A 15659-nucleotide genomic window follows, 5' to 3' on the forward strand; every position below is an offset into this window, starting at 1 on the left:
CTGGGCTGTCTAATGCTTGGCCGCAGTAAATTAACTCTTGTATGCTGTCCCTGCCCTAAAATCTACCTGCAGGAGCCATACTGCTTTTATACCAAGATTTCTGATGGACAACGTGACAGGATTAGGATACAGTGGGAGAAAACTGCAGCTGGAATAATTTTGATAGGTGTTTTGATTTTCAAAACTTGTGTCAGAATTCATCAAAGACCCTAGTTTCATGACTATTTTTACATAGAGCATACTTTGATGATTCTAAAAGATACACCTTTGTGACAGACTGTTGTAGTCTGAATTGTGTCCCTTCCAAAATTCATATGTTGAAATCCTAACACCTGTACCTCAGAAATGCAACCATATTTGGAGACATGGTCTTTCAAAAATTAATTATATTAAAATGAGGTCATTAGGGTATCCTTATAAGAAGAGGAGGTTGGGACACAGACACACCAAGAGTTGACACTCTGAAGACACAGGAGAAGATGGTCATCTATAAGCCAGGGAGAGAAGACAGACAAAACTAACCCTGCCAACATCTTGATCATGGATTTCTAGCTCCAGAACTAGAGAAAATAAATATCTGTTGTTTAAGCCACTCAGTTTGTGATATTTTGTTGCAGCAGCCCTACAAACTAATACACAGACCATTTTTACTGCTCTTACAAACCAATACCTTCTCTCTCCTATTAATACCCACCATATTCCCTCAAGCACAGTAAAGTGATCATTTTGCTTGGGAGTACTCATCATGTCTATATATATTTCTATATAGGCATGCAAACTGTCCTCAAAATTCCTCAGTCTGCTGTATGTGTCTGTATTTGTGATTTTTCCTTTTCTAATGCCTTTCTGACTTTGTCTTCTGCTAATTGTTTTTCTTGGAAGTGTTATTCATTCTTTGGCCTTGTACCACACTCATATTAGGAGCACAGAGTTTTCAGGAATCTTCCTCCTCTTTTCCGACAAGTGATCATTCTGGCTTACACACTGGAATATTTTCCTCCCACTCATTAAACTTAAGAATGTTAAGTTTGCACCATAGTGATATACAAATCTTCCTTGCAAACCATCAAGCCAGTTGAAAATGAAACATATGAGATGCTGTTTTTTTTGAAAGTTGGGAATTTTACCTATCCCTTTACTTAATCAATAATCCAAAGATATGTTTTGATGTCAACTTTGCTTAAATATTCATTGGCACCAAAACGAATAATTGAACTAAAAATTGAAAATAATTGAAATGGTGGCATCTTGTTTGACCACTGAATTAAGGCTTCCCAAACAGCTGTAACTTTGGGAGGTTCTGAAAGAAAAAAAAAGGGAGAGAGGAGGAAAGAAGCCAAAAGAGTGAATTTAGTGGTTAAAATCAATTGTTTTCCCCTTTGTACTAATTTTCTGTATTTATGTGTTTATACAAAAGCCTTTAAAGTTTTGTCTTTTTTTTTTTTTTTTTTTTGTGTGTCTACTGCATTTTATTAGTACATTAGGAACTGGGACTATTGCTTACATTAATGACTCAAAGCATAATTCACCATCCTCCTGCATTAGAATTACTTCATGTGATCGGTGAAAATGCAAAATCCCTGCGCCTATTACAGACCTACTGAATCAAAATCTTGGAGAGAATATGGCTCAGGTATCTGTATGTTTATCAAGCTTCTATAGTCTTTTCTCTTTTTCAGTCTGGGAACCACTCTCTGAAGTTCTGTGGTGGCAGAGGAAAAGTGATGGTGATAACATGCCCTATTTAAAGAGGAAGGTGACAAAATAGGTAGAGCCCAAGGAAAGTGGCAGCAAATAGAAGAGGTGAGTCTGCTGGTATTCTGTTGATGTTATTGTGAACATAGAAAGCATTGTGAAGCTGGAAATAACTTCTTGTTACAAGTAAAAGAACTACTTCAGAACATGTTGTTAATAGTTCAAAGTTCTCAAGAGATCAATATCTTCATAAACTAAGTTCAGCATACCTATTTATAATTGAGTTGTATGATATTTAACAGTGATCCTTAAGAATATTTTAGGCTACCATATGGAGGCTGATATTTTCCTTTTAAATCAAGAATTAGAATACATTAATTGCATAAAGTACTTTGAGCTAATAAAAATTTGGGTTTTCTGGTGTTTTCCCAAAAAGGAGAGCTTAATCAGCAGGGATTTTAGGAATTATAAAGACATTTTCAGTGAAGAACAACAGGAAGTTAGCAGCTAATTATTGTCTCCTCTGAAAAACAGTGTTAGGGCTCCCACTGATAAATCGTCACATACTAGGTCGCCATGTGTTAACTCAGCTCTAGGATTCTGTGCCGCCTGTGTCCACTCTGTCAGTCACTATTAGGATTATTGCTTATCAATTCTTCTAAAAATTATAACATACCCAGTGTTACATAATTTAAAAGATTTCTTTCACTCATTACCTACCTTGTTCGTCATGGACCCAAGCCTCAGTCTATCATGCATCTCCTGATCCAAGTTACTACCCTGACAAATCTTTAGGACCATTCCTCATTTGCCATCTTTACCCATGAAAGAGGGTTGGAGGTATTCCTACCTGCTGAAAGACTACTCTGATATCAGTTAACTGCCTGGATTTCTAAAAGCCTCCTGGTCTCTGAAATCCTTAAGAATGTATCCCACCAGCCTCTCAATAGAACTTCATCCTTTAATCAGTATTGGGCCCTTTGACACTTTCTGCCAGCTTTAATTACCAACTTTTTTTGGATGCCTGTATTAGGCAGGGATCTTCAGAGAAACAGAACCAATAGGATACAGACACGCACACAGACACACATATTCAGAGACAGAGACAGAGAAATTTATTATAATCACTCATGCAGTTATAGAGGCTAGTGAGTCCAAAATCAGTGGTAGGGACTGGTGGTCTAGAGACCCAGGAGAGCGAATGGTGCAGACGAAGTCCAAAGGCCAGCAGCCTAGAGGCCCAGGAGAGTTGATAGTGCAGTTCCATCCTGAAGGCAGTTTGCTGGAAAATTCCCTCTCACTTGAGGAGGGCAGTCTTTTCATTCTATTTGGACCTTCAACTGATTGGATAAGACCCACTTTCTTTAGGGAGGGCAACCTGCTTACTCAAAGTTCACCAATTTAAAGGCTAATCTCATCCCAAAACACATAAGTTTATGACCAAGTTACCCCCTAAAATTAACCATGAGAATGCCCCATGCCCCAGCCACTCTACTCTGCCCACTTGACTGGATTTCATCTTCCAAATATATGATAGGTTCATTCCCACTCCCAACAGCATCAGTCTCGTACTAAAAGAAGGGTGAGTGACAGTTCCTAACGACTTCCTGTCTATCCATTCTGCTCTAGGGAACCTAATTATGCCAAATTACACAGCAACTGGAACATGGTAAGTGTGCAGTATTTGAATGAATGAATGAATGGCATAAAGTAGCATCATGAAAGATGATGTCCATTTCTCATATATTCATAACCATTTTACAGTTTATAGAAGACTTTTGTATATACAAACTCATTTTTAATTCACGTGTGTATATATAAATAACTTTCTGATTCTGATTTAGCGAAATAAGAGCCTAATTTCTCTAGGAGTACAGAGAATCGAGAGATTTAGTCTGGCTTTGGGATGTGGGGTAAATGACAGAATGACAGGGTATACCACTGGTACTCAACATTTTCCCCTGGTCAGCATTTGACAATGTGTAGATACATTTCTGATTGTCACAACTGGGGGTACTGGCATCTAGTGTGTAGAGGTCATGGACGCTACGGTCACCCTGGAATGCACAAGATAGCCCCCACAACAGTGTGTTATCTCCAGTCCCAAATGTCAGTAGTGCAAAAGTTGAAAAATCTTGGGGTAAGACTATAGCATTTGAACTGGAACTTAAAGAATTGGTAAGGTCCAAATAGCATAGGTGGAAACATTTTATTCCACTCAAAGGAAATGCCATAATCAAAGGGATAACAAACTTTGGACGTCATTTACAGAACATGAAAAGTCAAATTTGTAAGTGGAGAAGTGAAATATGGTAAATTCAGAAAGATGGGTTGTTATGGTTTAGAGCAGTGCTTCTGAAATTTTAGCACATTAGAATCACCTGGAGCTTTACAGTGTTCACTGCAACCCATCCCCAGAGTCTCTGATTCTGTATGATTGAAATGAGGTCTGGGAATTTGAATTTCTGACAGAGATACCCAGGGGATGCTGATGCTCCTGGTCTGTGAACCACACTTTTAAGAGAGTCAGAGTTGCCTGAAAAGATGTCAGGAATTCAATTTCTAGGCAAGAAGAGGGCCGTTAATCAGAACAATTCTTTAAGAAGATTACTCAAATAGCAGCGTACAGGACACATTGGATTAGGGGGAGAATCAGTACAGAGAAGCAAACCAATTGAAGGTCATGCCAGGAGTCACTGTAAGGCTTGAATCCCCTGCACCGGTGACTTGGGAGACCTGGGGCAACATGCCTCTATACATAATTCTCTCTTGACCCCAGCTGTGTCATTATGGTCTGCCTGGAGTTTAGTCTTAGCCAATTATGCATGATCTTTGAAATGAATCTCCAGGGATAAACCATAAGCTGACAGCATTCAGACAGGCTGCCTGGGCTGCACTTTATAAGTGGGATTGAGGTCACAAAAGCTCAGTGACAGGGCAAGTAGAAGCTCCCTTAGATAACCAAATCACTTAAAATTGTGTTTCTTTCTGGCTCCAAAAAAAAAAAAAAAAAAGAGCAGAGATATTGCCTCTGCTCTTGTCTCATCCCATTTTCCAAATTATGCTTAAGGGGCTTGGATAAACTCCATACATCAAAAGCCTTTTTGCAATAATGCAAAACGTAAAGGGTCTGTCAAACAGATGATCTGTTTTGAAATCACACACGATACCTCGGAATTCTAGCAATCAGAGGGACTCAGTTTGAACTGATTAGAATGCTTTTCCAAACCCAGTTTTCTCTTCTTGGCTGGAAAGTGTTACTTGCTTTATCTATGATGCTTGGTACCATCAGCCCTAGGGGAAAGAAAAAAAAAAGTTCCCTCTAAGCAACTGGTCTGATCCTCCTGAGGCTAAGGAGCTCTTATCAAGAAGCAGAAATCCTGCACACAAGCCAGCTGGAGGCTATTCCTTCTCCTGAGGGTCCCTGCTGCCTAAGGGCTTCTAAAGACAAACAGAAACTAGAAAAAAATGGACAAATGGAACACACATCAAAACATGCATGGTCCATCATTTATTTCCAAGCTATTTACCCTCATTGCAATAAAGGAACGACCTATTTTTTAACTAATGCTGAGACTAGCATCTTCTAACCAGAAATCCTGGCCCACTCTTGATCACCTTTTTTTTTCCCCTTCAGAGATTTTATGACCTGTAACTCCTCTTTTAAAGGATGTTTTTCCTTCCTTTTGCCAGCCCCTCAGCATCACCCCATGCTGCTGCAGGATATTCACTTTCTTAGACTCTGACAGTTACTATGGATATGTTAATAAACAGAATACTGACTTATTTTTTTTAGTAAAATACATACATTATGTTAAAGTCTTGGCCTGGAACTTCAAGTGGAGAAAAAAAAGAAGGAACAAAGGAAGCAATGTGGGCAGGAAGAAAGAAAGAAAGGGAGGCATGGAGAAAGACAATTAAAACTGCAATGTAGCAAAATCACAATCTGTGCAAAACTCTTCAGTGACACCAGGGGTACTTATTATGATCGCTATTGCAGGGCCCCAGCCCTAGGAATTCAGATACAGTAGGTGTGAACTGGGTCTCTAGGATGCGCATTTCTAACGATCTCACCAGGCAGTTCTGATGTTGACAGCCTGGGGAAATGTCACCTTGAGAAGCTTTGCAGGTTTAGATTGTCCCTAACAAACACTGTAAACAGCCTGTGCTTGTTGTCAAGATTTGCCAGCTGAGGGGAGGGAGGGATGATAAACAGCAACTGCTTTGATTTGAAATGTCTGGGGAAGTCAGCACAGGTGGTGGAGATTTAGCAAACTTCTCCTGAGGCTCTGAGTGTAAGATGCACGTCTGCTGCAGGCACCCAGGCAGACCACTCCCCTGCCCCCAGCTTTCTCAGACCCCTCCCCACTTTCTCATGCAAAAGGCTTTGGTTATAGACTGAATGATTCCCCCCCAAATTCAAAAATTGAAGCCCTAATCCCCTGTATTTGAAAATAGGATGTATTAGGTGGTAAAAAGGTTAAGTGAGGTCATAAGTGTGGAGACTTATTCCGATAAGATTGGCATCATTATGAGAAAAGGAAGAAACACCAGAGGTCTTTCTGTCTCTGCAAGAGCACAGAGGAAAAGCCATGTGAGGACACAGTGACACGGTGGCCATCTGCAGCCCAAGGAGAGAGGCGTCACCAGACACCAGCCCTTGCTGACACCTTCACCTTGCACCAGCCTCCAGAACTGTAAGAAAATTAATACTATTGTTTAAGCCCCTCAGTCTATGGTATTTTCTTATAGCAGCCCAACTAGACTAATATCCCTTTCTTCATAGCTCATTTAAGTATTCCGCAGTCAAGAGATGACTATTGTCACCTACAGTCATCTAGGCCCCAAAGCCCTAACACTACTTCACTGCTCAGGTTTCAAGAGAATTCAGGTCCCAAGAAAGCTGTGAGATATGATTCAAGAACCCTGTGGACCTTGGGGCTGGGGATAGAGAGGTGCTCAGAACTACCACATTCTTTCAGTTATAACATGAGTTATAAACAGGAACTTGCTGTCTTGGCTTCTAATCTGATGGCCTTTTTACATCATTTATAGAAGAAAATACATTCCATAATCCAGGAAGCTGAGTTTTAGCTAGCTTTTCGAAGTCTTAGATTGGTTCTTTTCCTGGTGATGGTACTCCCAGGAGTTCTAGGACAGTTCTGATGGTTCTAGGGTATTGCTTTTTCCTTATAAATATATTTATACTTATCAAAGCCAGGATATAGTCATTGTATCTATGATAGTTCAATTTACTCAAATAATTGCTGAGTGCCCAATATATGCCAGGCAGTGTTCCAGATACAGAAAAGCAAAGGTGGATACAACAAAATGAAGAGACAAACAAAAGCAAGGATATACATATCAATCAGGTATTGATTCATGCTACAAAGAGAAAGCATGGGAAGGAGAATGAGGGAAGGGTCCTAGTTTATACAGGGTGATCCGAGAAAGCCTGTCTGATACAGGACACTGCAACAGAGACCTGAAGGAAGTAAGGGGTCCAGCCATCTGTGCCTCCGAGCAAAGATCGCTTCACAGAGAGGAAGCAGCCCAAGAAAAGCTGCCTCAGTAGGACCATACATGGTATATTTTAATAACAAGGAAGGCTATGCAATTGGAGTGGAGTGGGGAGAAGATGGATCTGTCTGAAGTCCTGGAAATGACTAAGAGTTCATGCAAGCTCTTCTAGGACATTGTAGTGTTGTCTTTACTCTGAGTTAGATGAAAAGTCATTGGAGGGAGAAAAGCAGAAGAGCCATGTGACTTATGTCTTTCAATGATTTATTTCTTATGTGAACAGTCTGCAAGTGTCAAGAATGAGAGAGATTAGCTAGAAGGCTATTGTATTACTGATAGATGACAATGGTTTAGACTAGGCTAGTAGGATTTGGTTGGGTACTAGACATGTTTAAAAGGTAGAAGCAAAGAAAAAATTAAAAAAAAATAAAAAGTAGAAGCAACAATCTTTGCTAACGATTGGATATATTATGTCACATAAAGGGGAAGAATAAAAAAGTGGGAATTTGGTAAATTTAGTAGGCTTACCTAGATTTAACCACTTAAATAAGTGGATGCATCTATCTTCTATAAAAATTTACAAAAATTACAAAACGTTAACAATAGTCATCTTTAATGATGTAATTATAGAATATATTTATTTGCTGTATTTTGCTTAATGAAAATATATTACTTGTATAATTTTTAAAAGTTGCAGATACATGAAAAATTTTTCCCTGGTCATTTTAATTTTATCAGATTTAAGATAACATTTCTATTGCAAGGGGACCTTTCTAATTTGTGAGATTAAAGAGAGCAAACTAAAGTAATTCGTTCTATCCCTTTATTTCTTTAATTTGGAGATAAAAGAGACTAAAACAGTACTATGTATTCAAATGCTTTAGTGATCTTAGTTTTCAAATGCTGTAGAAAGTTCTGGCTGGGGAATGAAAACCATGAGAAAAGAAAAATAGGAATAGAGTATGTAAAGCTTTTGAAGATGTATTTCTTCTTTTCTTAAAGAGCATTGCCTCCAGCAATTCTTTGGATCCTAGAGATAAAATCAAAAGCATGGCTCACTCTCAGTTTCAAAACTGAATGCAGCACCCTTTAAACTTTGAGTCTTGTCTTTGTGTTTTTATAAGTAATATATATTCACACACAACTACAATACTTGTATGCACACCTGGTTTGTGGTAGTTTTATTAGCATTGATGGAAAAGACTCATGAATATCAGATATCAAAGATATGGGACTCTTGATAGACAATGAAGAAGAATAATAGGCTTATCTTAGATGACTATAAAAGCTTTACTTTGAATACCATGTAATATTTGCAGACTTTTTTTTTTTTTCAAGTCTTTATCTATATAGCTTTATCAGCAAAAAAACTTCATTTGAATGGCAGGGCTATTCTTGTTTCAAGAACTTCTTAGTAAGTTATGTTATTAGTATTAAAAAATAATTCAGGCCAAAAAAAAAACACTATAAAAATATTCATTAAAATAGTCCTAATATGACATCTAAAACTCCACTTAATTACATTTCTCTTGAAGAAATAAAATTATATTAATCTTGGAGAAAAAAGATGGCGGCGAAGTAGAGGGACGTGGAATGCATCCCTCTCCACAGATGCATTGGGAATGCACCAAAGGACGCAATAATTCCCACAGAAAACCAGCTGAACACCAGCAGACGGCCTAGGACACCAGAAAGGACCGCAAGGATCCTGACATAACCGGTAGGGAGGCATCTACGACGGCTCAAAGAGGGTGAAGTGGCGGAGCTGTGGCAGACGGGAGGGAGTGAGAAACATACGGAGGATCCGCACCACAGCTCAGCATTCCCGGACCGAGACATCAGTCCACAGCTAAACAGAGGGTCCGGGAGCAGGAGCATGGGAACCGGAATGCTGGTTCATGGTGAGAGACATTGTTGCCATTAAGGTGACGGACCGAGAGGACAGGAGGGAAGAGGTCCGCGGCGAGGAGTGCCCGCCCCTGAGAGCTGCCCGGCCATGATGGCGGCTGGATGCTGCGGGCTCACGGGCGGCAGTGGGGGGAGCCGTGGGCATAGCCTCTCTCTCTCTTTTGGGGCCTGCAGCAAACAGTGGAGAGACGCCCTGTGGGCCACCTAAGGCACTCAGGGATAACAAGTACCCTCAGGCACTCGGGCGGGGCTAGATTAAAACCCCTTGGAACACCAGCAGCAGGGAATCTGCAGAGAAAAAAAGAAAAAAAAAAAACAAAGAAAACCTGAGAGAGGCCCAACTCTGAGACTTTCTGTTTATACCTGAGCCACTGGTGTCCCTCTGCAACAGGCACCTCCAAGCCCGACTGAAACAACAGTGCGCCACTGCTCACTCACTCTCAGGGGAAGGAGCCACTATTGTACCCTCTCCCTCCCCACACACCGACACTTACAGAAGAACAATAAAGGAAGCTCTGCTGGCCACAGAATAATGCAAAAAAACCCAAGGCAAGTAGAAGGACACTTACAGCTGAGACTCTAAGGAAACAGAAATATTAGTATCAATCCTATTGAACTGGTCCTCTCTGGGATCAGTTCTGGATTTTTTCTTTTCCTTTATTAATTACGATCTTAGTCCTAAGGGATCTACAAGTTTTATAACATAATTTTTTTAATGCTATTTTTTATTCTATTTTTATTTTTTTGCCTTTTTATATACTTCTATATCTAGCTAAGTTTTTGGTATTATGGACAATATATCTCTCATACTTTCCTTTCATCCCTATCTTTTATACATTTCTATTCCTTTCTTTTTATTTGCGTATTTCCAATCACACTATGCTCTTCTGTTCCCCTTTCTTCCATCTATTTTTAGTTTATTTTATCTTAACATACTTATAAGCAACACTGTCGATCTGCTCAGACTCCTTGCTCTATTCTCCAGATGATGCACCGCCTTGGTATTTAATATTAGGTTTTTGTCTTTATCTTAGTTCTTAGTACAATTGTCTAATTTCATTCTGAGAATCTCCATTCTGTCTGGTGGTACTCTAGCTCTTTTCTATATTTGATTCTAGCTTACAAAATCTCCCTGAATAAATGTTTGTATGTGTAAGGTGTTATTTGTTTGTTAGTTTGCTTTTGCTTTTGTCTCTGATTTGTTCTGTTTCAGTTGTCAATTTCTGTTGGGTTTCTCTTTGAATATCTGATAGCATACTGGGGTTCTGTCAGGTCTTTCCAGAGCCTTATGTCCTAATGGATTCAGTAATTGTGTGTCTTTTACATGTATGTGTTTCCTAGACTTAGTATTTGTTTAACCCAACACTTGGACATTAGTCTGAGGCTTGGACAGTCTTCTATAAACACCTCTATCGCCAGCACAAGCAACCCCAAAAGTTGACAACCATGAGGAAACAAAGAAACACCATGCAGGCAAAGAAGCAGGAAAAAAACCCACAAGACCAAATAAATGAGGAGGAAATAGGAAAAATGCCTGAAAAAGAATTCAGAGTAATGATAGTAAAAATGATACAAAATAGAGAAAGTACAAGAAACAGTTCATAAGAACTCAGAAAAACAAACAGCAATGGATAACAAAATAACTGAAATTAAAAATACTCTAGATGCTATAACCAGCAGAGTGACTGAGGCAGATGAACGAATAAGTGAGTTGGAAGATAGAATGGGGGAAATAACTGCCACAGAGCAGGAAAAAGAAAAAAGAATAAAAAGACTAGAAGACAGTCTCAGAGACCTCAGTGATAACATTAAGCATACCAACATTCGAATTATAGGCATTCCAGAAAAAGAAGAAAACAAGAAAGGGTCTGAGAAAATATTGGAATAGGTTCTAGTGGAAAACTTCCCCACCATGGGAAAGGAAATAATTAACCAAGTCCAAGAAGCACAGAGAGTCCCATACAGAATAAACCCAAGGAGAAATACACCATGGCACATATTAATCAAACTAACAACAATTAAACACAAAGAAAAAATATTAAAAGCAGCAAGAGAATAGCAACAAATAACATATAAGGGAAAACCCATCAGAATAACAGCTGACCTTTCTACAGAAACTCTGCAGGCCAGAAGGGAATGGCAGAATATACTGAAAGTCCTGAAAGAGAGAAACCTACAGTCAGGAGTACTCTACCGAGCAAGAATCTCATTCAGATTTGAGGGAGAAATCAAAAGCTTTCCAGACAAGCAAAAGTTAAGAGAATTCAGCACCACCAAACCAGCCTTACAGCAAGTGCTAAAGGAATTTCTCTAAGTAGGAAACACAAGAAAAGGAAAACACCTACAAATACAAACCCAAAACAATTAAGAAAATGGTCATTGGAACACACATGTCAATAATCACCTTAAATGTAAATGGATTAAATGCTCCAACCAAAAGACACAGACTGGCTGAATGGATACAAAAACAAGACCCTTCTATATGCTGCCTACAAGAAACCCACTTCAGACCAAGGGATACATATAGACTGAAAGTAAAGGGATGGAAAAAGATATTCCATGCAAATGGAAGTCAAAAGAAAGCTGGAGTAGCAATACTCATATCAGACAAATTAGACTTGAAAGTAAAGACTATTAAAAGAGACAAGGAAGGACACTACATAATGATCAAGGGATCCATCCAAGAAGAACATATCACAATGGTAAATATCTATGCCCCCAACATAGGAGCACCTCAATACATAAGGCAAATGCTAACAGCCATAAAAGGGGACATCGACAGTAACACAATAATAGTGGGAGACTTGAACACCCCACTTACATCAATGGACAGATCATCCAAACAGAAAATAAATAAAGACACATAAGCTTTAAATGACACATTAGACCATCTCGACTTAATTGATATTTATAGGACTTTCCATCCAAAAACGACAGACTACACTTTCTTCTCAAGTGCACATGGAACATTTTCCAGGATAGATCACATCTTGGGTCACAAATCAAACCTCAGCAAATTCAAGAAAATTGAAATCATATCAAGCATCTTCTCAGACCACAATGCCATGAGATTAGATATCAATTACAGGAAAAAAAAGTGCAAAAAATACAAACACATGGAGGCTAAACAATTCACTCTTAAACAACCAAGGAATCACTAAAGAAATCAAAGAGGAAATCAAAAAATATCTAGAAACAAATGACAATGAAAACACAACAACCCAAAACCTATGGGACGCAGCAAAAGCAGTTCTAAGAGGGAAGTTTATAGCAATACAGTCCTACCTTAAGAAACAAGAAAATTTTTGAATAAATAACCTAACCTTACACCTCAAACAATTAGAAAAAGAAGAACAAAGAAACCCCAAAGTGAGCAGAAGGAAAGAAATCATAAAGATCAGAGCAGAAATAAATGAAAAAGAAAGGAAGGAAGCAATAGCAAAAATTAATAAAACTAAAAGCTGGTTCTTTGAGAAGATTAACAAAATTGATAAACTATTAGCCAGACTCATCAAGAAACAAAGGAAGAAGATGCAAATTAACAGAATTAGAAATGAAAAAGGAGAAGTAACAACGGACACCTCAGAAATACAAAACATCATGAGAGATTACTACAAGCAACTATATGCCAATAAATTGGATAACCTAGAAAAAATGGATACATTCTTAGAAAAATACAATCTTCCAAGACTGAACCAGGAAGAAATAGAAACTATGAACAGACCAATCACAAGTACGGAAATTGAGGCAGTGATTAAAAATCTCCCAACACACAAAAGCCCAGGACCAGACGGGTTCACGGGCGAATTCTATCAAACATTTAGAGAAGAGCTAACACCTATCCTTCTCAAACTCTTCCAAAATATCGCAGAAGGCAGAACACTCCCAAACTCATTCTATGAGGCCACCATCACCCTGATACCAAAACCAGGCAAAGATATCACAAAAAAAGAAAATTACAGACCAATATCACTGATGAATATAGATGCAAAAATCCTCAACAAAATACTAGCTAACAGACTCCAACAGCACATTAAAAAAATCAGCCACCATGATCAAGTGGGGTTTATCCCTGGGATGCAAGGATTCTTCAATATACACAAATCAATCAACATGATACATCATATCAACAAATTGAAGGATAAAAACCATATGATCATCTCAATAGACGCAGAAAAAGCTTTTGACAAAGTTCAACATCCATTTATGATAAAAGCTCTCCAGAAAATGGGCATAGAAGGAAATTACCTCAACATAATGAAAGCCATATATGACAAACCAAAAGCCAACATCGTTCTCAATGGGGAAAAACCGGAAGAATTCCCTCTAAGAACAGGAACAAGACAAGGGTGTCCACTCTCACCACTATTATTCAACATAGTTTTGGAAGTTTTAGCCACAGCAATCAGAGAAGAAAAAGAAATAAAAGGAATCCAAATTGGAAAAGAAGAAGTAAAATTGTCACCCTTTGCAGATGACATGATATTATATATAGAAAACCCTAAAGACTCTACCAGAAAACTGCTAGCACTCATTGATGAGTTTAGTAAAGTAGCAGGATACAAAATTAATGCACAGAAATCTCTTGCATTCCTATACACTAACAACGGAAGAGCAGAAAGAGAAATGAAGGAAACTCTCCCATTCACCATTGCAACAAAAAGGATAAAATACCTAGGAATAAACCTGCCTAAGGAGGCAAAAGATCTGTATGCAGAAAACTTTAAGACATTGATGAAAGAAATCAAAGACGACACAAACAGATGGAGGGACATACCATGTTCCTGGATTGGAAGAATCAACATCGTGAAAATGACTGTACTACCCAAAGCAATTTACAGATTCAATGCAATCCCCATCAAATTACCAATGGCATTTTTCACAGAACTAGAGCAAGAAATCTTATGATTTGTATGGAAATGCAAAAGACCCCGAAGAGCCAAAGCAATCTTGAGAAGGAAAAATGGAGTTGGTGGAATCAGGCTTCCCGACTTCAAACTATACTACAAGGCCATAGTGATAAAGACGGTATGGTACTGGCACAAAAATAGAAAGGAAGATCAATGGAATAGAATAGAGAACTCAGAAGTAAGCCCAAACACATATGGGCACCTTATCTTTGACAAAGGAGGCACGAATATACAATGGAAAAAAGACAGCCTCTTCAGTAAGTGGTGCTGGGAAAATTGGACAGCAACATGTAAAAGAATGAAATTAGAACACTTCCTAACACCATCCACAAAAATAAACTCCAAATGGATTAAAGACCTACATGTAAGGCCAGACACTGTAAAACTCCTAGAGGAAAACATAGGCAGAAGACTCTATGACATCCATCAAAGCAAGATCCTTTTTGACCCACCTCCTAGAATCATGGAAATAAAATCAAGAATAAACAAATGGGACCTCATGAAACTTAAAAGCTTTTGCACAGTGAAAGAAACCATAAACAAGACTAGAAGGCAACCCTCAGAATGGGAAAAAATAATTGCCTATGAAACAACGGACAAAGGATTAATCTCCAAAATATACAAGCAGCTCATGAAGCTTAATACCAAAAAAGCAAATAACCCCATCCACAAATGGGTGGAAGACCTAAATAGACATTTCTCCAAAGAAGACATACAGATGGCCAACAAACACATGAAAAGATGCTCAACATCACTAATCATCAGAGAAATGCAAGTCAAAGCCACAATGAGGTATCACCTCATACCAGTCAGAATGGCCATCATCACAAAATCTGGAAACAACAAATGTTGGAAAGGGTATGGAGAAAAGGGAACTCTCCCGCACTGTTGATGGGAATGTAAGTTGGTACAGCCACTATGGAAAACAATTTGGAGGGTCCTTAAAAAACTACAAATGGAACTACCATGTGATCCAGTAATCCCACTCCTGGGCATATACCCAAAGAAAACCATAATCCAAAAAGAAACATGTACCATAATGTTTACTGCAGCACTATTTACAATAGCCAGGACATGGAAGCAACCTAAATGCCCATCAACAAATGAATGGATACAGAAGATGTGGTATATATATACAATGGAATATTACTCAGCTATAAAAAGGGATGAGATGGAGCTATATGTAATGAGGTAGATAGACCTAGAGTCTGTCATACAGAGTGAAGTAAGTCAGAAAGAGAAAGACAAATATTGTATGCTAACTCATATATATGGAATCTAAAAATGGTACTGATGCACTCCGTGACAAGACAAGAACAAGGACGCAGATGCAGAGAATGGACTGGAGAATTCAAGGTTTGGGGGGGCGGGGGGTAAAGGGGAGGCTGAGACGAAGTGAGAGAGTACCACAGACATATATATACTACCAACTGTAAAATAGTCAGTGGGAAGTTGCTGTATAACAAAGGGAGTTCAACTCGAGGATGGATGATGCCTTAGAGGACTGGGATGGGGAGGGTGGGGGGGAGTCGAGGGAGGGAGGGAATACGGGAATATGTGTATAAATACAGATCATTGAACTTGGTGTACCTTAAATAAATAAATTAATTAATTAATTAATTAATT

Source organism: Hippopotamus amphibius, chromosome 10 (assembly GCF_030028045.1).
Source record: "Hippopotamus amphibius kiboko isolate mHipAmp2 chromosome 10, mHipAmp2.hap2, whole genome shotgun sequence".
NCBI classification, from domain to species: Eukaryota; Metazoa; Chordata; class Mammalia; order Artiodactyla; family Hippopotamidae; genus Hippopotamus; species Hippopotamus amphibius.